The following is a 24258-nucleotide window of genomic DNA, read 5'->3' as shown; positions in this document are numbered from 1 at the left end:
CAAAGTAAGAAGCATTTATTAAACACCTACTATGTTCCAGACACTGTGCTAAATGTTGGGGAGGCAAAAAAGGGCAAAAACAGTCCCTATCATCAAGGAACTCACAATCTAATGAGGAGAGAACATGAAATCAAATTACAAAGGATATATACAGGATAAATTGGAGATAATCAACAGATAGTAAACAAATAACATGAGGACCTAGAAAGATGTCTATCTGTCCTTATATCCATCCATCCATCCGTCGGTCCATCCATCCATCTCTGTCTGTCTCTGTCTATGTGTCTGTCTGTCTCTGTATGTATGTGTGTATGTATCTATTTCACTTCCTATAAATTTCTATTTACACAGGGATACATATAGGCATATGAAAGAAGTTTACTTAACTTGTAAGGATACAATTGTTAGACACAGGTCAATGATACATGATGAAAGATCAGACCCAATAATAGCTGCAATAAGAGGACAGATTCTCTGTGTATATATTCCCTGTTACCCCATAGTGAAACTTTTGTCCCTGGCCCCAATGTCAAAGCAACCAGAAAAAAATGAGGGCTTTTAGTCAGAGGATCAATGAACTCAAACTCAGGATTGTTTTTATACTTTGAATGCTGGATAGTTTGGGTGTTGCTTCAGCCTGGCACAGTTCAGGCAATTGATAAAACAGGATCTACAGATTTGGGTCATGTTTTTGTTTGTTTTACATTATACAACATGACTTAAAAAAACTTTTTTTTTCCACTTCACTTTTACAATCTTATTTTTTTTCTTGCTCCCACCTAGTTAAATTCTTACTGTCTCTACTACCTTCAGTGGAGTTTCATCAGGGCTTGGTGAAATTCCATCATGGTTCTGATAGAAGTTCTGTTTTTTTCCTCTTTGACCTGCAAATAACCTATTTCAAACAAATTTTTGCACTACACGCTTGCAAGGGAAGTTGATGGCAACACCATGTCTAATGTCACCTAGTGAAGTTATCAGATTTCCTTAGTGGGCAAGAAATCTCCCCAGGGGTATATGGCTCTTTATGTTACACAAGAGATTGGTACAAGGGTTATATCCAAATATACATATGCACATACATATATACAAATATATGAAGTTATCTATAGATGCATATTTGCATATATAAACTATATTTATGCATATCATATGTTGTCCACTAAAATCCTTTTTTTTTTGGTCTCATGGTGTAATAGCAATGGAATTTAAAGATCCCCCTGTATTGGCAGCCCCCATACTTTTATTCTGCAGATCCCATCCTCATCGCCATTTTGTAGCAGCAAGCACCCCAGCATCCCCAGGGTCCTTGCCAACCCAGGTTCTAAGATCTGCTTTTCTAAAGGAAAGCAACTCAAAATGGGTTAACAAGCTTACTTTAATCAATCAAACATACATCATTTACCTAGAATGTGTGTTTTTTGGAACTGGATTACCAAGTTCATGAAAACCTTGTCCTTTGCTACAGGAGACATTCTGTAAACCTAAAAGCATCTCCACCCCTCCTGTCTTTGTTCATCTTTTTTGGAAATTGCATGATATTTTAGCAAGCTGAGTGTTTTCTTTGCTGTGAGGCTTGCTTGGAAACCTGTCCCACTGGAGCAAACTGCCTGCATTGCAGGCAGGGGCAGGATTGTCTGCCTCTTTGGGTTATCTCCCTTCTTAATTGGCATGGATGAATTGCTGAAGCTTCTGTCCTACATTATGTGAGGGCATTTTGCCACCCGGACAGATGGGCACAGGGGAGAGATGTGCCAGGGAATGGCTTTGTGAGCATGAAGACTGAGGATTAGGGGCTGGATACCTGTCCTGGAATGTCAGTGCAGCAATCTGGATTGAGTCCCTGCATGTGTGCTGAAGTGGGTAGGGCTATTTTATTGATTCAGCACCACTGAAACTTTTTATGGGAGACTGAAGGTGAAACATTGGAGTGATGCTTAGAGTTGGCTTTTCTTTAGAATGCAGGAAAAGTGGGACGTGACAGCCTCAATTCTGGATGTGCTGCCAGGCAAGAGACCCAGCCAAGTTGCTTGCTCCACCCCAAGGGTAAGGAAACCTAGAGCCAAATTTGCCATTATCCAACTTCCCATTTTCATTCAGTCACCCGTAAGGAAATTTGCCTGGCCCAACACATCATCGGTTCTGTTTTCTGTGTTCCCTCCCTCTTCATTTCAATTTGAATTTTACTCAATAATTCAATTCAACGAAAAAAATATTGAGTACTCATTATGCATTCAACCCTGAACTTAGATCAGTTTAGGTTGTAGCATAATAACTTAAGTGTACCCATGTTAGAAAAAAATAATTTACTCAGACTGGCTGCATTATTGTTGTATCATTCATTTGAATATTTTATTGGCATTCCTTTGAATTATTGACATAATATTTAACATATATTAATTAACATTTATAATAATGTTATTAACATAATACTTGTAGTAAATATGCACTTAAATCTGTCTCACTGTATTTATCTTTAGGAAGTTCTTTATAAGTATCTTAAGCACTATACGAATTAGCCAGGACTGGGTCTAGATAAAACTGGGAAGTCAGTGGAATTTTGTATTTGGTGCTTTCCCAACTATACTATGGACATTTTCATGCTTTGTACTGACTTGTCTCCTTGTTTCCTCATGGACTTGTGCTAATATTTTTGTGTTCAACTATAACCATTTGTTTGTTTGTGGAGTGACCTTTGGACATATCTTCAGTCAGAACAAGTCTTCAGGGACGACTTGCATGCAACATTGGGAGAGGTAGTCCAGCAGGCTGTTTTCTTAGCTTGGGCATTGTAAGACTTAGATTTGAATAGGAGTGGAGGTGGAAGGACTTTTGACTGCTTTATGGGAAGCTCAGACTGGTCTGAATGAGGAGGGGGAACAGAGTTGGGCAACATGAGACTTGGATTGGAAAGAGGGGGATGGCATTGGATTTTTTGACTTCCCCAGGGAAGCTTAGATTGGTCTGGAAGAGGAGCAGGGAAACCTTTTAGGTAGCAATGATTGTAGTGCTGATCATTGTGTCTTTTTCTTCTACGTGCTGGAGAGAAAGGAAGACAACAATTGTGGGGAGAAAGATCTAGAGAATTCAGTGATGGAAGCTCTCCATTTCTGACTTGAAATTCTGATCATGATGAAATATCTCTTTAATCAAGAGGGCTGAACTGTATTGTCCTTTCATGAGAAGATGTTGAAGATCAACAAAATCATCTATCTCCAACTCTTTCCCACTTACATATATTATTAATGATTTGTATATGACGTTTCCTTCTTATGTTCTGAGGTCTTCTTTGGTATTGACTTTATTCTTTTTAAGCGTGAATTTAGCGTAGATCAAGAAATGTGCACTTCCCAGGTGTGATATGGGCTGCTTACTTCCATAGAGTACCAATGGGGAAGCCTTTGGCTTTTTAGTTCCTCAGAATTTAACTAACTGGGAAGTGTGCTTTCCAGCTTGGACATTAGGTGCTTCCTGGGGTTTTGATGAGCTATTATGTTATTTTAAGAATAATCATAGAAACCTCTCCTAGGCAAAACTTGAAGTTGAATCCAGTTTCTCACCTTTATTAGTGAGCTTTTTGTTTTAATAAGATGCGCTGGATAAAAATCTCTAACCCTTCCTCTAGTGTGTGTGGGGTGGTGGTGGTGGAATGGGGGGAATGGGATTGGGGGAGGGTTGAGAGTACAGTGTAAGCCCCTTGGCAAATCTCTGCCTTTTATCTAAAGGGATAAAGGAAGAGGGAGAAGAAGTCTGATACCAGAAGAGAAAATTCTGCCTCTGACTCAGACTACAGGGAAAGGCAGGTGTTGTCTGAGAGGATTCAATTCCTCCTCTCAGAAGGGAAGGTAGAGGAAAATAATTCTTTGCCAGCCAATCTTGTTAGTCATCATGACACCTGCACATTATACTGGAACTGAGGTTTATTATAGTTATCACTGGCTATGAGGAAGAGGTGGTTTCTTTCTTTTTTTTTGGGGGGGGGGTATGGTCTAGACCTGTTATTTCATGGGTATATAAAGCTCCTTAGAAACTCCAAATCCTACATTTGTGGTCTAGTCATTCAACTGTGCCTGACTCTTCATGACCCCATGGACTATTTCATGCCAATAGTGTCCATGGAGTTTTCTTGGCAAACATACTGGAGTAGTTTGCCATTTCTTGCTCCAGTGGATTAAGGCAAACAGAGGCTAAGTGACTTGCCCAGGGTCACACAATTAGAAAGTGTCAGAGGTCAGATTTGAAATTGGGCCTTTCTCAGTCCAGATCCAGCACTCTTTTTACTGTGTCTCCCAGCTGCCTCCAACTCCTACCTTGTGGCATTGCAAATAGGTGTGCTTTATTTGCAAACAAACAATTAAAATTAACTCATAAACATTGGGCTCCTACTTGGTGTCAATTAGCCACTGTTCTGCCATTTGTAACCTGAGGATTGCCAGAGGTGCTGAGGGGTGAAAGATAATTTTCTTTAGTTTTATAATTATATATGACTTTTGAGAGCTAGAATTTCTTAGCAGGACCAAGTTTTATTCAATCTTTTTATGAGATAACCATTCAAACTTATGTTGCTTCACAATTTACCTAGCTTTTCCTATGATGACCCCCCCCCCAAAGGTAAACAGTGCAGGTATTATATTCATTTTACAGATGTGGAAACTGAGGTTCAAAGAGATTAAGTGGTTTATTCATAGTTACATAGTGAGAATGGTTTCAAAACAAGGACTTGAATCTAAGTCATGTGATTCCAAGTTCAGTGCTCTTTCTGTCATTCCCTAGGGTCCCTCTAAAACATCCTCAACATTTTGTCTAATACTTTCTTCTTTTCCTGTTTTTAATGAGTAAAGTCTTTAGTCGATGACAAAGTACTTACTGGATAAGGGCTTGGGATATATTTTTCCCTCCTAGAGGGATTTGTATTTTCACAGGGCCCTCCTAAAGCCTTAAAATAATGAAATTGTCTTGGTAGAATCATGGGAGATGGAACTGACATTTCTGGGCAGGGTCATATTCTTACAATGAGCTTGTTGGTGAAGTCAGTAGAGTGCTGGACCTGGAATCAGGAAGACTTGAGCTCAAATCTGACCTCAAACACTTACTAGCTGTATGACTCCGGGCAAGTCACTTAACCCTGTTTGTCTCAGTTTCTTCATCTGTCAAATGAGCTGGAGAAGAAAATGACAAACTACTCTAGTATCTTTGCCAAGAAAACCCCAGATGGGGTTACGAAGAGTCAGCTATGACAGAACAACAATAATATAGTCTTACAATTGAAAAGCAGGTTGGAGTCAATATAAGATTCAATAATGAATGCTGTTTTCACTTCTGCATGTATTTGAATGTAGTGTTGCTGTTTGCACCTCAGTTACAGAGATGCAGGGTTGATTTGAAGCCAAGGAAACAATGATTTATAGGATCTTAGGTCTACAGCTGCCATCTGTCTAATCTAACCTCACTCATTCTGCAAACGAGGGATTGAGAGTCATATAAATTGATTGACTTGTCCAAGGTATTAAGTGACAGTTGGGCTTTAAACCAACCAATCAATCAGCCAATATTTGTTAACTGCCTATTATGGGCCAGGTGCTGTGCTAAGTGCTGGGGATGCAAAAAGAGGCAAAAGATAGTCCCTGCCCTCAAATACATTCAAAGCAAGCTATATATAAGATCAATAGGAAGGCACTGGAATTAAGAGGAGCTGGAAAAGGTTTCCTCTGGAAGAAGGGATTTTAGTTGTGACTTAAAGGAAACCAGGGAGGAGTAGTTGGAGCAGAGGAGAGAAAGCACTCCAGGCACAGGAAGAGATGGAGTGTCTTGTTTTTGGAACATCCAGGGGACACGTGTCACTGGATAAAGGTAGGAGACTAGGTCATGAAGGGCTTTGAATGCCAAACAGACCATTTTATATTTGCCTCTGGAGGCAAAAGGCTTTAAACCCAAATATTCTGACTCCACTCCCATTTTATTTCCAAAATAATTCCATTCTACCATGTGTAGACGTCTTTAGCTGAGCTGCATTTCTTTGGGTTATGCTTCAGGGTTTGAGCTGAAGGTCAACGAAAGCCTCCTATTCTTAAGCTTCTCTTACACTGGCCTTTCACTAGCCTCAAATTCTCAGACTGTCTTCGTCTGGCCTTTGCCCATTCCAGATCAGACTCAGGCAGCCTGTAAGCAAGGCCTAATTCTTTGAAGGTCATTCTATTAAAATCTTTCACCCTGTAAAGGACATGGTGGTGGTTGTTTACCTCTGGCCTCTCTATTCTTTCTCAAGGAATGCAGCACCTTACTGTCTTCCTTTCCTCAAAAATTTTTTTTGCTTTTATTCTAGGGCAGAGGTATCAAATACAGGTGCATTGTAGCCTGCAATACAGTATGACCCAACCAGATGAAAATATAATTGGGAAATATTTGACAAAATAAATAAAAATGCAACAGAACATAGATAATGTAAATATGTAGTTTTCCAGTTAATATTTGGTCAACATATTGTATAACTCAGTGGCTCCAGTTTTTATTTGCACTTGATACCACTACATTAGGGGACTTGGGGATGCTCCCACAAAGACCTTAACCTCTTGGCTCCTCAGTCTTCTCAAACTGTATGACTTCTTCTCCTCCCTCCTGCAGCCCTACAGAGGGATGTCACATCCCTGACTTCATGAGCCATTCCCCACAGTATCCTGCTTTCATGATACAACTCTGGCATTGCTCTGTGTGACGGTGGCCTTCCTACCATTCCATCTCTCCTTATCTCTCAGGCTCCCAAATTTACTCATTACTTCCAGTGGGACCTCCAACCCCACTCAGTAATTTCAGTATTTTCTCAGGCTATTATTCCCGTGCTAACTTCACTTTCATTCCCTACAAGTCCCAATTCTATAGTTAACTTATTTAACTTCGTGTTTGTTTTGATTCTTTTATCCCCTTTTCCTCTTGCAGTTCATCCCTTGACAACCTTAAACCTGAATTACTCCTGTCATACACTCCTTCCGCTCCCACTCACTTGCTAACTGAACAGAGCTGGGGCAAGTCATAAAACTGAGTTGAATGGATACACTGCAGATTGATGTTATTGAGTCTCAATTGGGTCTTCACTAGAGCAAGGCAATCTTTCACTTCTCCTTAATTGATTACCTTTCCCATTCCCTGTAGATGCTGCTGTCAGTATCCTGGGAATCAGCTCCTGTAGAAGGGCTGCCTGGTGATTTCCTCTGCCTGTGCATCGGCCCCCACATCTTCAGCAGCCATAGCTACCAAACACCTGGAAACATTGGAGTCCTTAGCACCATCCAATGGCTCAATATAAGAAATCAGTAAACATATATTAAGCATCTACTATGTGCCAGGCACTCTGTTAGTGTTGGGGATACAAAAAAATGCAAAAGATAACCCCATGTCCTCAAGAGGCTTGCAATTCAATGGAAATGGATATGATTTTATGAGAGGAAATATCATTAAAGAAAATGCATGACCGGGGTATAGAAATCCATCTTGCTGTACTAGAAAGTCAGAGGGTGAATGGGGGAGGATATGAGAGCGCAGATTGGGGGAAGCGGTATTCAGTAGGCTCGCTGTCTTGGGGTGGGGGTAGGGGAAAGACAGGGGGAAAATTTGTGACCCAAAATCTTGTGAAAATGAATGTTGAAAACTAAAAATGAATAAATAAATTGAAAAAAAAATGCATGACCACTTGTTTTTTTGCCACATGCTAAGGACCATGTGATCTTTCCAGTGACTTGCAGTTGAAACCTCTAAGTGTCATCTTCCCAGGCAGAACACGAGCTCCTTGAGAGCAGGGACTATTTTGCTTTTCATTTGCCTCCCCACCGTCCCCTCAACATTTTATCCTGCATCTCTTCTTACTTTCTCCTTCACACTTCTAGAAAAAGCTCTTTATAATCCTTGCCTCCTCCTCCTCTCCTCTCACTCCTCAGCCCTTTGCAGTCTGGCTTCCAACCTCATCGCTTAACTGCAATTGCTCTTTCCAAAGCTGCTTTTGATCTCATCCTCCTTGACCTCTCTGCTGCATTTGCTTCTGTGGATTGTACATGACTCTGCCCTCATTCAGTCATCTAGCCTATCCCACTGGGGTGTTTGGGGTGTTCAGAGAGGACTAGCAGCACTGGTGTGAGGGCTTGCTGAGCTCTTTGCTGGTCTGTGCATCCTACTTTGGTGTCCACCTTCACCCACCTCTCACCTGTGGCTCTGAGAAACTATAGAGTGCTCAGCAGCCACACCCAGTAAGCTCTCTTGGCAGACGGGCTAAACCAGGTTAAGGGTGACCAAAAGGACTCAGACCTCGGACCTTGGTGAGTTAGAGGAATGCCTGCCCCAAGGATGGGAAGACTTTCCCTGAGGCAGAATGGGCAAATGAGAATAATTTGTTCCAAGGGCCATGAAGGTAGCTGAAGTAGTGTATCAACAATGCAGTATTCACAATGCCTACAATAACAATAAATATGCTGATATGGTTATTAATCACAAAATATAACAGGCTCTCTACATGGGGAGACAAAACTAGAACATTTGTTCAAATACCAGAAAATTGGATCCCAAAACCAGAAAGTCAAAGCCATTACCATAGCTATGGAGTTGGCACACACAGTTAATGTAGTAAACACCCACATTCTCAAGCCTTCAAAACAGAACAGACTACCTCAGGCAAAGATCCTCCTCTCCTCACTCATGGCAATAGCTCAGTGTCCATACAGCTCATTCCCAGCAGCTCTGGCACCCGCAGTTCCTGTCCCTGGCAGTCCTCAGCAGGAATGTTTAGAAAAATTCTGACTGGCTCAAAAAAAAAAGGAGTTCCCACCATCCCCGCCACCATGACCATGCCCCCTGGGGCTCTAGTCACCATGCTGGCCCCAGCTCGGCTCTCACTTCCTACTGCCCCACCCCTTCCTTCGACGTCAGCAAGTTTGAGGGGCATGGAAGATCTTCATATCCCATAACTATTACAAGTAGGAGCTGTGCAGAGCTTAGAGCTTGGTGAGAAATGAAACATGCCAAGGCCATCCACTGCCTCTGGGCCTTTGTTAATCATCCTGACTTTTGTCCTGCCACTGGACTCTGATAACTCTGGAAGAGAGAGTGAGGCTGATGATTTTGTGCAACTCTGCCTCACTTAAATCCAATTCACCTGAAGGTCAAGATCTCACTCATGATGTCATTGGTCCTCTTCAGAGATGACAGATGCAGAACAACAGCCACCACCTAACTCTGCTCTGTTTCCTTGGTCGGACCGGCATCCATATCGTGACCCCTAACTGTGGACATGCCAACTAAAGCTCTGCTTTGGGTCCTCTTTTGTCTATAACTTCATACACACAGCCACAGTCTGTCCTCTGGGCTTTAGTTCTACTTCATCAAATGTCTTTCAGACATTTCAAACTGAATTGCCAGAAGATATCTCCATCTTAACACATCTAAAACAGAATTCATTCTATTTTCCTTGCAAATCCTCCCATTTACTATCTTACTCTTTTTCTGCTGAGGACACCACTAGTCTTCTGGTCTTACTGGTCCATAACCTTGGTATTATCCTTTAAACCCTCGCTTTTCCTCACCACAAACAAATCCATTCAGTTGCCAAATCTTGCCATTTCTACCTCTACAACACCCTTCATTTCTGACCTCTTCTCTTTAATCATGCAACCACTACCTGAGTTCAGGCCCTCATCACCTTTTCCTTGGACTGTTATACTAGCCCCCCCAATTGGCCTCCCTGCTTCCCTCTCCAATCCATCCTCTGCACAGCTGCCAAAATGATTTTCCTCAAGTCAGGTCTGACCATGTCACTTCCTTATTCAAAAAATTCTGTTGGCTCCTTATTGTTTCTAGGTTGATATAGAAACTTCTTATTTGGACTTTTAAGATCTTTCACAACTTGGCCCAGACTTCTTGTACATTGCTACCCTTCCTACATCCTGTGATCTATGAAATAGACCCTGCCTGTGTTCCTCACTCGAGATACTCCATCTCCCCTTCCTGTGCCAGGAACGCACCACCTCATTGTCTCTATCTCAGAGAATCCATGACTTCCAGCAGGACAGAGCTTAAGCACCATCTTCTACACTGTGTTTTCCCTGATTGCCTCATAACTAATAATGGCCTCCCTCAATTCATATCCTTAATTTATTGTGCATTTGTGATGAGAATATTTATTTTGTACATATGTGTATATGCATATGTATATATGTGTGTATGTGTGTAATTTTTTTCTCCTCACAATAGAATATAAATTCCTTGAGAGGAGAAATTGTTTCATTTTTGTCTTGTTTTCCCAACACAAAGCATAGGAACACAGTAGATGCTTAATAAATGCTTGTTGAGTGAGGAACTCAAAGAACTATATAGTTAAAATAAAATATAGCATTTTCCCTATTGTATTTTTGCATTGTAACAGTGAAAAACAGTTAAGCAAAATCAACCAACAAAATGCCATATATGACAGGCTATGCAGCATTCCCCTGCTATAATCCACTATCTCTCTACTGAAAGGAAATACCTTTCCCCTCATCTGTTCTATGAGATTGTATTATTTTAGTCATTGTAGTCAGGAAGATATGTGTTCAAATCCTGCCTCAGATACTTATTATAAGTGATTAGCCCTGGAGCTAATCACTTAACTTCTTTGTCTCAATTTCCCCTTCTGTAACATGGGGCTAATAACAGCCTCAACACTGGGGAGGCCAGGTGGCTCAGCAAGTAAGAGTACTGGCTCCAGTGTCGGGATGACCTGGGGGATAGAATCCAGGCTCAGACACTTAGCACTCACCCAGAAACACCTGGCCGTGTAACCTTGAGCAAGTTACTTAAACCCCAATTGCTTAAAAAAAATAGCCTCAACATCACAGGGTTGCTATGAGTATTGAATAAAATTATATACAATGTCCCAAAAGTCTCAGTGCATTTTAAACTTTTATAAGTTTATTAACATTAAATAGCAAAATGCACTAAGACTTTTTAAAGCTTAAAACTGTACTGTTTAAGCTTTTAATTAAGCTTTAAAATGTGCAAAGACTTTTGGGACACATTGTATAGATGTGTATATGCACATACATATGCATCTCTCTCTCCCTCTCCATAATCCAACTATCTATCTATCTATCTATATATCTATCTATCTATCTATCTATCTATCTATCTATCTATCTATCTGTCTGTCTGTCTGTCTGTCTGTCTATATATCTATCTATCTATCTGTCTGTCTGTCTGTGTCTATCTATCTATTAACATGTATGAGATTGGTATATGAATGATAGCTATTCTTTTTTTGTTTTTGTTTTTCAGGGGGAAGGCAAGGCAATTGGGGTTAAGTGACTTGCCCAAGGTCACACAGCTAGTAAGTGTGTCAAGTGTCTGAGGTTACATTTGAACTCAGGTCTTCTTAATTCCAGGGCTGGTGCTCTACTCACAGCGCCACCTAGCAGCCCCGACAGGTATTCTTATTATCCTATGTTTCTCCTGGCTCTGTATCAATTCATTACAAGTCTTTTCATGTTTCTCTGAATTGCTCACATTCATAGTTTCTTACAGGTACAATAATATATTACATGATGTTAATATACAGAATAAACAACATGGCCTGGGGGAAAGGAGCTGTCCTTGGATTCAGAGAGATCTAGGTTCAAACCTAGCCTCTGACACATACTATCTATGTAACCACAGGGAAATCGCTTGATTTTTTTTATTTGGAGGGCTATTGGGGTTAAGTGACTTGCCTAAAATCACATGGCTAGTAAGTGTGTTAAGTGTCTGAGGCCGGATTTGAACTCAGGTCCTCCTGACTCTATTCACTGTGCCACCTACCTGCCCCAAATAGCTTGATTTTTTAGTGACTGAGGCAGCTCTCTAGGATTAAGTACAGAAGAGTTGCTGATTTTGCTTCGTTGGAGTGAGTTCCCACACCAAGAAGCATTTCCTTTACCATGAAACCAAAGGACAAAAACATTCCACACAAAATAAAAATATTCCTATATCACAGTTTGTTCCCCAACTGATGGGCAACCATTTAGTTTACAGTTTTTTCAGCTATAAAAAGGACTGCAACGAATATTTTGTTATGTGTAGGGCCCTCTTGGGGATGTATGATGGATCATCTTCCCTTCCCCTCCCCCCAACACACATACACAGCAGGGGCAGGTATCTTGTGCTCCCATCTTGTCTACCACAAGGACACTTTCAATTGGCTGCTGAGTCAGGATTCTTCAGCTATAGTAAAGGGAAAATCTTCATCCCTCAGGTTTCTACTGCCTATGGCCTTGAGGTTTAAGAATGCTCCAGTGAGCTCCAAAGTTTAAAGAGCTGCTATTATACCTGAAACAGGAAGGAAGGTGAGGCCTGACAGATGGAGAGTTCCCCTTTGGTATAACTGTGGAGTTCAGACAGCAGACAATTGAAAGTGTCCTCATAGTAGATAAGATGCAAACACAAGGTACTACCCCTGCTCTGAAGGGGCTGGGTAGGGAAAAGCCCTTTCATCATGCATTCTCAAATTGCTGCTACATAACATGGAAGTTTTCTTTCTCTTAGTCCCCCTATGAGTATATGTCCAGTAGTGGGATAGGTGAGTCAAAGGTGGGAATAGGTTAGTGCAGAGGTGGGGAACCTTCAGGCTCAAGGCCACATGTGGCCTTCTAGGTTCTTGGGTGCAGCCTTTTGACTGAGTTCAACTTTTATAGAACAAATCCTTTTATTAAGGGAATTTGTTCTGTCAAACTTGCACTCAGTCAAAGGGCTGCACTTGAGGACCCAGAGGGCCACTTGTGGCCTTGAGGCTGCAGGTTCCCAATCCCTGATTTAATGACTTTTCTCATTGTTTTCCAGAATGGCTGGACCAATTCACAGCTCAGACAACAGTGTATTAGTATGCATCTATTTCTATAGACCCTATTGACTGTGCCTTCTTTACTGACTTGGTGTGTATTATAGGAAACCTCAGAGTTGTTTAAATGTACATTTCTCATATTATTGATTTGGAATATCTTTTTATGTGGCAGATGGTATTTTGCATTTCTTCATGTAAAAGCTATTCCTATCCTTTGGTCCCTTATCCATTGTGGAACTGATTACATCCTTCTCTCTCTTCCCCCACTCACTGAGGGGATAAGGAGACTTTCACTCTGAGGCAAATATTACCCAGAGGGCTAACCATCCCTTAGCATATTAGCAGGGATTAGTTTATGTTACGAACCCATTAGAACTTGTTTTTACATCTAGAGAATCATGTTAAAAGGAAATATGAGACAAAATGGGTAGGTTTTGACAGATGAGAAAGAGATGAGGTATGAATCTTTCTTTTCTTTTTGGAGGGGGAAAGGCAGGGCAATTGGGGTTGTTACTTGCCCAAGGTCACACAGCTAGTATGTATAAAGTGTCTGAGTCTGGATTTGAACTCAGGTCCTCCTGACTCCAGGGCTGGTGCTCTATTCACTTCGCCAGATCTTTGACCAGGAAAGGAGGAGAAAACAGAGTGGGTAGTTCTGAGTAGTCCTACTCCCAGGAAGGGCACTAAAGACAAAGTTCTACTTCACAAGTTTGACAAGCTTTCCCCAGGCCCCTTCCCCCCCCCCCCCCAGTAAATCTTCAAAGTGTTTCTTCCTTTCTTTTTGCTAAGTACTTTTGCTTTCTGTCATATCTGACAAAAGAATATCCCTCAATAGGGGCATTTGCATTTTAAGAAGAGCCCAGAGTAAGGACATTTTCCTTAAGAGTGAATTCAAGTGCCACCTTCTACACAATCCTTTTCTAATTATCTTCACTCTTTTTCTTCTCTTTCTCTATATATTTGGGTTTTGGTTGTCCAGCAATCATGCGATTTGGAGCTTTGGGTATTCTTTCCTTTCCTTTTCTTCCTTTACCCTCCCCCCATCCCTAACCAACAAAAGCATTTGAAAAAACAACCGCCAAACCAAAAAGAGAGCTGCCAGATGGAGCAAAGCTGACCCCAAATCCCAGCCAGAGCGGGCCAAGGGGAGAAAAGGAGAGGTCAGGCCATCCAGCTTCCAGGTGGGAATTGGGTTTTCTTTTTTTTTTTTTATAAGCCAACAGGTGGGTTGGGATGAGGGGAGTCAGAAAGCAGGATTACATGGTATATTGGGGGAGGAGGAAAGGGGAGGGGTGAGGCCTAATCCTAGTAAATGCTCAATTTTGGTTTTGCAAAAATAAACCCAGCAGAGAAGGGGTTCTCCAGTCTGAAGAAGGAAGGTTACATCCTGGTGCTTTTGGCAGCCAAGACAGTATCTTTCTTCTCTCTCTCTTTCTTCTGTCTGTCTGTCTGTCTGTCTCTCTATGTCTCTCTCTCTAAATAACAATAATAATTAAAAAGAGGGGCAGCAAGGTGGTGCAATGAGTAAGAGCACTGGCCCAGGAGTCCGGAGACCCGGGATTGGTTCCGGCCTCAGATAATTAACACCCTGTGATAGTAATGGCAATTAAAGATTCCCCTGTATTGGCTTGGTTTTCAAATTGATTGTGTTAAAACCCAGAGCTTGTTAATCCCACCTGTGGGATGGACTTGTTGATGTGAAAAGAAAGTCCTGAACTGGGAGGAGCTGGTGATGTAGATTTGGAGAGATAAGAGAGAGGGGGAAGATCTTTTTGGAAGCAGCACCTTGTGGAGAGAGAGAGACTAAGAGAATTGCTGGTGACCGCTTTGAATTGCCCTGGACTTTTGAGACCTGCCCCCTGAGCTGCCAAGGACTGAGGAGACATGGCTGTTTTGCTGGTACTTTGTCTGTCTGTTTTGATGTTATTTTGCCAGATTTGTCCACTGGTGAAAGACAGTCCTTTTGTTGAAGAAGTCCTGGAACCTGGCTGTTCACTAAGAAGCCCTGAGACTGTCCTGCAGACAGAGAGTGAATACTGTCCACTGGTGAAGGACAGTGCTGTTGTTGCAGGGGTCTGGAGACTGTCCTGCAGACAGAGTGAATACTGTCCACTGGTGAAGGACAGTGCTGTTGTTGCAGGGGTCTGGGAGCCTTTCTGTTGGTTCAGAAACCCTGAAGAAGGATTTTCTTGTTGTATGTTTACAGAAATCCTGGGAGAGGGCTTTGCTAATGTGTTCAGGGGTTCTAGGACTGTTCTACAGACAGAGGATGACTTCATGAAGGGACTGGCAATGTATCTTATGGCCTTGCTGAGCCTTGTCTTCCCAGGAACTAAGATTGCTGAGAACTTGCCTCCTGTCAAGATGAAGAAAAGACCTCCATTTGAGTATTAAGTGCTGTGTTTAAACTTGATGTAACTCTGGGGTAGATTCAATTGTGATCCAGGGGTGGGGAACTTTTGACCTTATGTTTGGAAACTAATCTCCATTTGAGAAGAGGGGCTTTGTGGTGGACTTAATTAAGGTATTGCCTAGGGGTGGAGAAGTATTTAGAACAGAGACTTTGTAATTGATTGAATGATTGGAAGGTCCTGGGGTGGGGTAGTCCTTGGAGATTATTTAATCACATTTAGTAAATGCTGTATTTGGAATGATGTCATGTTTTGATCTTCTCTGTTCTTGGTTGGTCACTGAATAAAATGGAGAGCCCCTATGCTGGTATTCTGAACCTTGGGAAGTTGCCTTTCCTTGGCATTATATTACACACCCATACAAAATAACTGGCTTTGTAACCTTGAGCAAGTTGCTTAACTCCAACTGCTTAAAAAAAAATTAAAAAGGAGAGAGGGTTTTCAGAGAGCTGGATGGCCAGCGCATGGGTAAGTCTCATGCAGGGAATATGCGAGAACCTTGGGAAGAGGGGCCCACAGGCCTCAGGCTCCTCATGTCTCCACCGGGCTGGGCATCATGCTGTTCGGAGTGTCTGGGAGCTGGGAGGATAAGGAGGTCGCGTGGCTGCCCGAAGAATTCCCCAGGGAGCCTGACTCAGAGAATGACACCCGGCTGGTCTAGGTCACTGTAGGGCAAACTCACTGAGTGCTTTCCAGGGTGGCTGCTTCGTCTGCACTTCCTACACTGCTCCACACTGCACTCTCATGGCTGATGGGGCTGCCAGCCACCAGAGGCGGCCAGGTCAGACCCTGCAGCCTCGTCTAGTCGCTGTGCTTATTGCTGCTGCGGCTGCTTCACGAGGACGGATTTCTTCTTGTCTTTGCAGCGCTTGTTCTGGAACCAGACGCAGATGACTCGTGGGCTGAGGCCCGTCATCTCCACCTCCGAGCTTTGGGCCGCGGGTTGGCCGCGTAGCAGGCCCGCAGCGTGTGCAGCTGCTGCTCACTGAGAACCCTGCGCACCCGGCTCTTCTCCCACTGCTTGTGCACGTGGGGTCTTTGCGAAGGCTGCCGGCCAGAGCCTGCTTCTGACAGATGTAGGCCCCTGCCCTTGGTAGGTGTCCCGGGCTCCGAGGCCCCTCCGCAGAGGCCCTGTACAGCAGGAGGCTGTGATCTGCCCGCACAGAAGCTCGTGATCCCTTAGGGAGGACTCATCCCCCGGCAGCAGCTGGCCACTGCAGACCGAACAGCGGCAGCACTCAATGTGGTACACCTTCTCCCGGGCTCTCATCTCCAGGTCCCTGCTGCTGAAACCCACCTTGCATTTGGCACACTTGATGTCCCTTTTACACTACATCTTGCCATTTCTGACAAAACACGTGCAGGTTTCGTCCAAGTACTGGCTGCATTCAGTGCATTTGAGGCAGGCTGCATGCCACCCGAGGTCCGGAGAGACCTTGAGAATGTCCTGGTCGTGAATCTGACTCCCAGAGCCGACACACATGGCAATCCTGGGCTTTTTCTTCGCATGATCCCCCATAGCACCCAGAAAAGGATAATTAAAAATAATATCCACCAAGCACAAAGTGTTATGATGCAGATGGAAGGATGATCGGGGTTCGTCCAGTCTCGGCTCTTTGCTCCAATTATCTTCACTTTTTAGGTTTTCCCTGTCCCTCACCAAATTATACATACTTGGTATATATTTTAGGCAGTAGGTGGTTCAGTGGATTGAATACCGGTTGTGGAGCGTAGCAGATCTGAGTTCAAATCTGGTCTCAGACATTTACACGTAACCCTGGGCAAGTCACTTAAATTCTGTTTGCCTTAATCCACTGGAGAAAGGCATGGCAAACCACTCCAGGATCTTTGCCAAGAACACCCCATGGATAGCATTGGTATGCTATAATAGTCCACAAGGTCACCTAGAGTAGAACATGACTGAACAACAAGAAAAAGTATACGTTTTATGTCTACTTATATCTCTTCTATCAATAGAATATAAACTCTTTAAGGGTGTCTTATTGTCATTGTATCTTCAGGGTCTGACACATGGTGGATCCTTAAAAATGCTTATTTGACCAAATCAAACCAAAAGAATAGATTTCAAATAGTGGCATTCTTGGCTAGAGTGTGTGGCATCATTTTGGAAAAGAGCTTTCTTGTCTCCAATCACATTAAATATATACATACATACATAATACATATATATATGCAAGCCATGGTGCAGGGTCTCTCATGATCTGAGTTCACATAGGCCAAGTCAAAACTTGGGAACTAATCCATCATATTTGGATTTTTTTGGTCCTGTTATTGTTCCCACCTAAAGTTAACATTGGGAACAACTCCAAAGGTACCTTCTCTCTAGGTTTCTACAAATGTGGGTAGTAGGGTGCTTCCATAAATTCATTCAAGCATATCAGGTCTAGGATAGCCTTTATTTCGTCCCATAGTCCACAGACATGATGTTCAAGGCTATTTAAGAGAATTCTTCCTTTCTTCCCATTTGGAAAACTAATTTCTGGGATCATACTGTCTTATGAAATAAAAAAGAAAATCCCCTTTGCTCCACCTAGAATGCTGAATTAGGAACATTGTTCTTGAATAACGCTCTTGAGATATGGATGATCCCATAACTTTTATGGGATTCTACAGTTTTTTCCATCATTGCTCTGTCTACTGATATATTCTGACTATTTTTGACTGGGGGAGGTGATTCTTGAATTTTCTTCTCAGGCTGAATTGGTGAGAAAGTTGATTAGAAAATCGGTGAGAAACATACAGCTCTCACGTACCACTGCTCCAAGGAAGTCATTAATGGTTCCTGATGAGGTTGGAAGGCAAATACTTGTCCCCATGTTCCAGAAGAAAGGTACAGGTGAAAAGTTAGGACTAAACCATAAGGGGGCCTGAGTAGGTTATAGGACCTTAGATTATTTAAAGATGAAAAAAACCTTAGAGGATATATTCTTCTTCTTCCCCAATTTTACAGATTGAGGTTTGAGCTTCAGAGAATATAAGTGACTTACCAAAGTCATGGATGTAGTAAATAGCAAAGCTATGATTTGAATCTAACTCCAAATCTAGAGTTCTTTTTTTTTTTGCTTTTTTGGAGGGCAGTTGGGGTTAAGTGACTTGCCCAAGGTCACACAGCTAGTAAGTTTTAAGTGTCTGAGGCTGGCCACCTTGCTGCCCCATAGAGTTCTTTTCATGGTACCAACTTTTATACGCCAGCATAAGAGATAGATCCTTCCACAAGTGTTATTTTTCCAAGCATGTGAGCCAACCAGTACATGTTGGGGTGAAATCCCAGTCATAGGACTTAATCAAAAGTTGTTTTTTCCCCATTAATGTGGTAATAATAGATACATCCATATAACATAGAATGAGGGACATGGACAAGCAAAGGTTCCAAACCCTTTATTTTATTTTTTTATTTATTTCCAAATAAAATTATTTATTTTGTTTATTTATTATTTATTTTTTAAATTTTATTTATAATAAAAATTATTTTATTTATTATCCAAACATTCTTACATGTAGAAGAACATTTACTCTTGTAAATGTACAAGGTTGGCCCTGAGTACCTTTATTCTGGTGAAGGCAGTGAATTAAAAGTTTGTATAAACACATATATATACATATACATATTCGTAATCTATACATACACATGTATCTATATATTCATATATATATAGACAGTATTATTTCACATTGGTAGATTGATGGCTTTGGAGTCTCTCTCTCTCTCTCTAGCATGTCAGTCATTAAGAGAAGGAAGTTCAGATGGACAAAAGACTTGGGAACTTGGATTTAATGCAGTTGGGAGGGAGAACATATATAGAGGTAGGATAATCTTACATTGGAAATTAATCATCTAATCAATCAAGAAATATTTATTAAGTGCCAGGAACTAGGCATACAAAATGAAAACAAAATTCCCTGCTCTCTAGGAATTTATGTTTTATCAGAGGTAAGAGCAATTACATATAAAAGTAGTCTAGATAACAACAAAACATAAGTAGGTAGATAGGTGGTAGAAAGATTGGTATAGATAAATGGAGATAGAGATAAAACATTTATTTAAAAAGTTACTATGTTCCAGGCACTATGCTATTTGTAGTTGGCTTTTTGTTTAGTTTGATTTAGTTTGTTTTTATTTAGTGTTTCCTGTCGTGTCTGACTCTTTGTCATCCCTTTTGGGATTTTCTTGACAAAGATACTGGAGTGGTTTGCTGTTTCCTTTTCCAGCTTATTTTACAGATGAGGAAACTGAGGCAAACAGGGTTAAGTAACTTGTCCAGGGTCACATAACAAGATGTATACAGAATAAATACATAATGGAACCTTGTTTTCAGTGGAAGTCTTCATGGAAGACTATTGATTGAAACAGTCTGATAGGAAAGGTATGGCTAAGGGCAACAACCATTTTCCTGCTCTGAGAGGGGCATAACAGGATACAGGTGCAATAGCAGCTGGCTATTTGGCCACTAGAAACAACTGCTTTCAATTATCCTTTAGTGTTATCCATTAGGAGCAGGGTTATTCGAGTTACAGTAAATGCCAGGGCTGATGCTGGTGATCATTTTGCTGCTGACCCACTTAGTTCTTGGGAAGTCAGGGCCATTGCAGTATCTCACATTGGTAAGTTGATGGCTGTGGAATTTAGTTCATGGTTTTGGAATCTGGGGAGCTTCTATATTTATATACTAGTCTTGGGGTCTCATCCTTTTTCTGTACCTGTGTGGAAGTTATAAGCCTTCAGATTTCTTCCTCTAGCATCCAGAACCCAGGGTGTTTGTTTGCTTATCTTGTAGATTTTTTGAGGAAAACAGGAACCTTACAGGTAGGTGCCTATGCATGTCTATCCATGGGATCTAGAACCACATAGGTGGGATGTGGCTCAGTCTCCTCAGGTCACAGAAGAGACCAGACTGTTATGTGAAAAGGCCCCAGGCTCTTCTAAAATAACTGGTCCTAAGAAGTGTCATGTTAGTGTCCCTCTCTCTTACCATAAGATACAGTGTTGATTTGGTAGGGCAGCCTATGACATTTTAGCAGAAATATTGTCCATCTGATCATAGAATCTGTAAAGGGAAAAATGTATTTTGGAAGAATGAGAGGGTAATTCACTTTCCATTTTGTTCATATGTCATCAGTGATAAAAATCACTTAGGAAAAAAGATGGAGTAAAAGTTTTTGGTAGAATTGCTAAATGAGTCTTAGGAAATTGGGGGCAGGGAGGAACTCTTTCAGAAATACAGCATCAAGTCTTCCAATCATTCTGAAATTGCTGAGGTGACTCCAGCAGATTAATTGAAGGAGTTTCATGGTTTTGTCCAAACCATGAATCATATATTAATCTCATATTTAAAGAATGAACCTCTCTTCTGTTTTGTGAAATGATTTTCCATTTGGGGGCTGAAATATATATATATATTGGGAGAGGTGAAATTTAGAGCTCCCTGATCTGATAGAAAATGACCAGTTACACATAACTCATGTCTGGTGAGCATTTGCAGCTGTACCTCAAGGAGAAATGAAGTGTGTATTGATTAGTTCTCTCTAATAGAGCTTCTATGAGTTCCTAATGTTTGAAACAGGCATGCTGCTTAAAGGGTTATGGATGGTATGAGTTAATGTTGGATTGGGATTTGGGCTACCCTGGCATTCAAAACCAGGGCAATATTGGATGATAGAGTGTCACATATCAAACAGCAGGAAATCACAGCTAATGTGTTTCAAAAATATTCTGATTTTTTAACAGTAGCAGCCATCAATTTAATTTAAATTTTTATGAATTGGGAGTGATATAGAATGATAGAGTAGAAAATAACTTTTAACTGAGAGACAGGAAAGACCTTGGTTTAAATCCTGATAGAAACACTCACCTCTCTATGTGATCCTGGGTAAGTCACTCAACCTCTCTGAGATTCAGTTTCCTCATCTATAAAATGGGGAATATGATATGTGTATGACCTATCTCATTTGTTGTTGTAGGGAAACAATGAGTATTATAAACATTTGTATTATTTATTATCTAACATTTTTGATCGGCATTATGACACTTTATTATTCTTATTTTATCATCATTATTATATCACACTTCTCACAGATTTTTGATGGAACTCAGACCCAATGGTCCTAGGATAAGTAATTATCCTGCTAGTATTCTTTTCTATTTCATGAACTATCATGTAGATGGTTGAAGTTACTACTCTTTGTATTTAAATAAGAGTATTGGGATGTAAGTCATCCATCTTCATATTCCAACTTTCATTTGCCTCTTGCAGAAGGGTTTCCCATTTACCATCATCTTGTCTGCCAAGACTATATATTCCAGATATCTCTGGGGAGTGAATTTCTACTTGGTGGCCATATTGTCCCAGGGGTAAGAATATCATCCAGTCCATGTTCTTAATCATAAGATACTTTGGCAAATGTCTTCATAAAATATGGATATACTATACAGCAGTTGTCCATAGAGGTCAGCAGGTTTACTAAGTTTTCCAGATTTTTTTTTTCTTTTTGGAGGGGAGAAGGCAGGGCAGTTGGGGTTAAGTGACTAGTTTTTGTGTTAAGTGTCTGAGGATGGATTTGAACTCAGGTCCTCCTGACTCCAGGGCTGGTGCTCTATTCACTGTGCTACCTAGCTACTCCATCCAGATTCTTTATTACATCCCATATACAATTTTTAAGCAAACACATCCTTAACCCTATTCTTGACTCCTTACTGTCTCTCACTCCTCATATTCAGTTTGTTCCCAAGGCCCGGCAATTTCTCCTTGCAACATCTCTTTACTATGACTCCTCTTCTCTGACACTACCAGTGCTCTGGTGGAGGTCATTATCCTCTCATGCCTGGACTATTATAATAGTCTGCTGGTGGGACTACCTGCCTCAAGTCTCTCTCATCAATGTGTAATCTGGAGGTCAAGCCTGGTACATTTACCCTGTTTACCTGCTGAAGGGTGTGGCTGTGAACAAATTTAGTCTCAGTCTGGGTGCTGTGGTTTATGACTAGAAAGGGGGCCTATAAAGGTTCCCTGGTTGGGTCAGGACAAAAGCTCATGGTTCTTTAGATACTAGCCAGGAAAGATTGTGTTGGCAGTAGGTAGGGAGTAATGTATCAATCACTCTCTAATAAGGCCCACAGAGTACGGAGGTAGGTGGTTCAGAGAATTCGGTGAGAAAAGGAGGCAGACAGGTTTTGGGGTCCTATTCTTATGGGGTTCTGGTGGGGGTGAGGAATGGGCTAACTCTTATCTGTACCAACTTGGAGTTCATTCATTAATAAATCAATATCATACCAAGGTTATTGGTGTGAGATTTTTGTTGTTATTGTGTGGTCGCTTTTCAGTCATGCCCAACTCTTTGTGACCCCTTTTGGGGTTTTCTTGGCAAAGATACTGGAATTCTTTGACTTTTCCTTCTCCAGTTCATTTGACATATGAAGAAACTGAGGCAAACAGGGTCACACAGTTAAATGCCTGTGGCCAGATTTGAACTTGCGTCTTCCTGACTCTGGGACCTGTGCTTTATCCACTGTGCCACCTACCTGACCCAGTGCCAAATTAGGGTTCTTTAATTACCATAATATTTCTTTGTTTTACTGTGCCTATCTACAGTTTATCTGTAGTTTACAGACCAAGGGGCCATTTTTGGGGCCTAGTTTATTTTTCCTAATTTAACATATCATATCTAGATATGTTAATTAATTTAGGACACAGTTTGGGGCAAGTTTGACACCCTCTTACACTCTTAACTCCTATTTGCTATTTATTGTTAACTTATACTGGCTACTTATATTTCTACTTACTATATTAACCGATGGGGTAGTGGTGGTAGGAAAATGACAAGAAGATACAATTTTAACACAACTTTAATTCTCTTGTTGTTTGTGTAGCACAGAAATTGAATGAAAAAGGGATTTCCTATGGGGATTTTTAACTTGGTATCTGTAAGCTTTTTCTTTTTAAAAATTTGATAATTTTGGGGCGGCCAGGTAGCACAGCCAGTAAGAGCACTGGCTCCAGTGTTGGGATGACCTGGGGATCAAATCCGGGCTCAGATACTTAGCACCCACCCAGAAACACCTGGCCGTGTAACCTTGAGCAAGTTACTTAACCCCGATTGCTTTAAAAAAAATTGATAATTTTGATAACTATTTCAATATTATATGTTACCTTTATAACCCTATGCATTTTATGTTAGCATTGAAAAGCCTTATTCTGAGAAGGGGTCCAGATTGGCAAAGGGCGCCATGAGACAAAACAACTTAAGAATCCCTGTTATAGAAGGAAAGCTCTTCTAGATGCTTTTGTTAGTAGATGACATTGTGCTAATTATATCAAACTGGAACATTCCTGAGCCACCTAAAGATGAGCTCAATAATCACTTAAAGTTTGATTGAACTATCCAACAGGAAAAACCAGGGGGATAGAAAAATGCCTAACATCTCAATTATGATTTTCAGTTAGATACATATTGCCTGGGATGAAAACTGAATATGAACAATGGGTTGGGCCCAGAGTAGGAGGAGGAAGGTAAACTTGGATAAGCTTTGGAAAATATCATTGCGCTTTTCTTCAGTGCCTTACAAGGCTGATTACTAATACAAAGAATGAAATTGTCTGTACTCATAAGGATTACACATTTTAGCAGGGGAAACAACAATTACATATTTAACTGTATACGTAGAGAATCGATTCAAATGGTTGAATATAAAGTAGGGATAATGGGCAGTAGTCATTGGAGGAAACAGAGGAGACCTCACAGAAAGTGGTTTTTGAGGGCATCTTGAAGGCAGAGAGAGATTCTATGAGGCAGAGGGAAGGGGGAAGTGCATTTCAAGCATGAGGGATATCCAGTGCAAAGACAGGGAGATGGAAGATGGACTGATGGCTGTGTGTGAGAAGCGGAGAGAAAGTCAGTTGGGTTGGATCTCTGAGTAAAGGAGGAGGAATAACATTCAGCAAGGTTGAAAAGACAACTTGAGCTCAGGTTGTGAAGAGGTTTAATAACAGAGGAGTTTATATTTTA

The 24258-nt window shown here is 41.2% G+C and overlaps 1 long non-coding RNA gene and 1 pseudogene across 1 annotated transcript in view; both read right to left on the bottom strand.

Moving 5' to 3' along the window:
• The window catches only part of LOC138145218 (uncharacterized), a 1102603-nt gene that overhangs the window by 292890 nt on the left and 785455 nt on the right, over positions 1-24258 (bottom strand). The window lies entirely within an intron of this gene.
• Positions 15769-16909, bottom strand: LOC138145269 (insulin gene enhancer protein ISL-2 pseudogene; annotated as a pseudogene).

The sequence above is a fragment of the Petaurus breviceps genome, unplaced genomic scaffold (genome assembly GCF_028583685.1).
Source record: "Petaurus breviceps papuanus isolate PSGF00001 unplaced genomic scaffold, PetGlider_PUasm1.0 90731, whole genome shotgun sequence".
NCBI lineage: Eukaryota > Metazoa > Chordata > Mammalia > Diprotodontia > Petauridae > Petaurus > Petaurus breviceps.
Note: the sequence above shows the minus strand (reverse complement) of the source record. Positions and strands in the feature narration are given on the sequence as shown.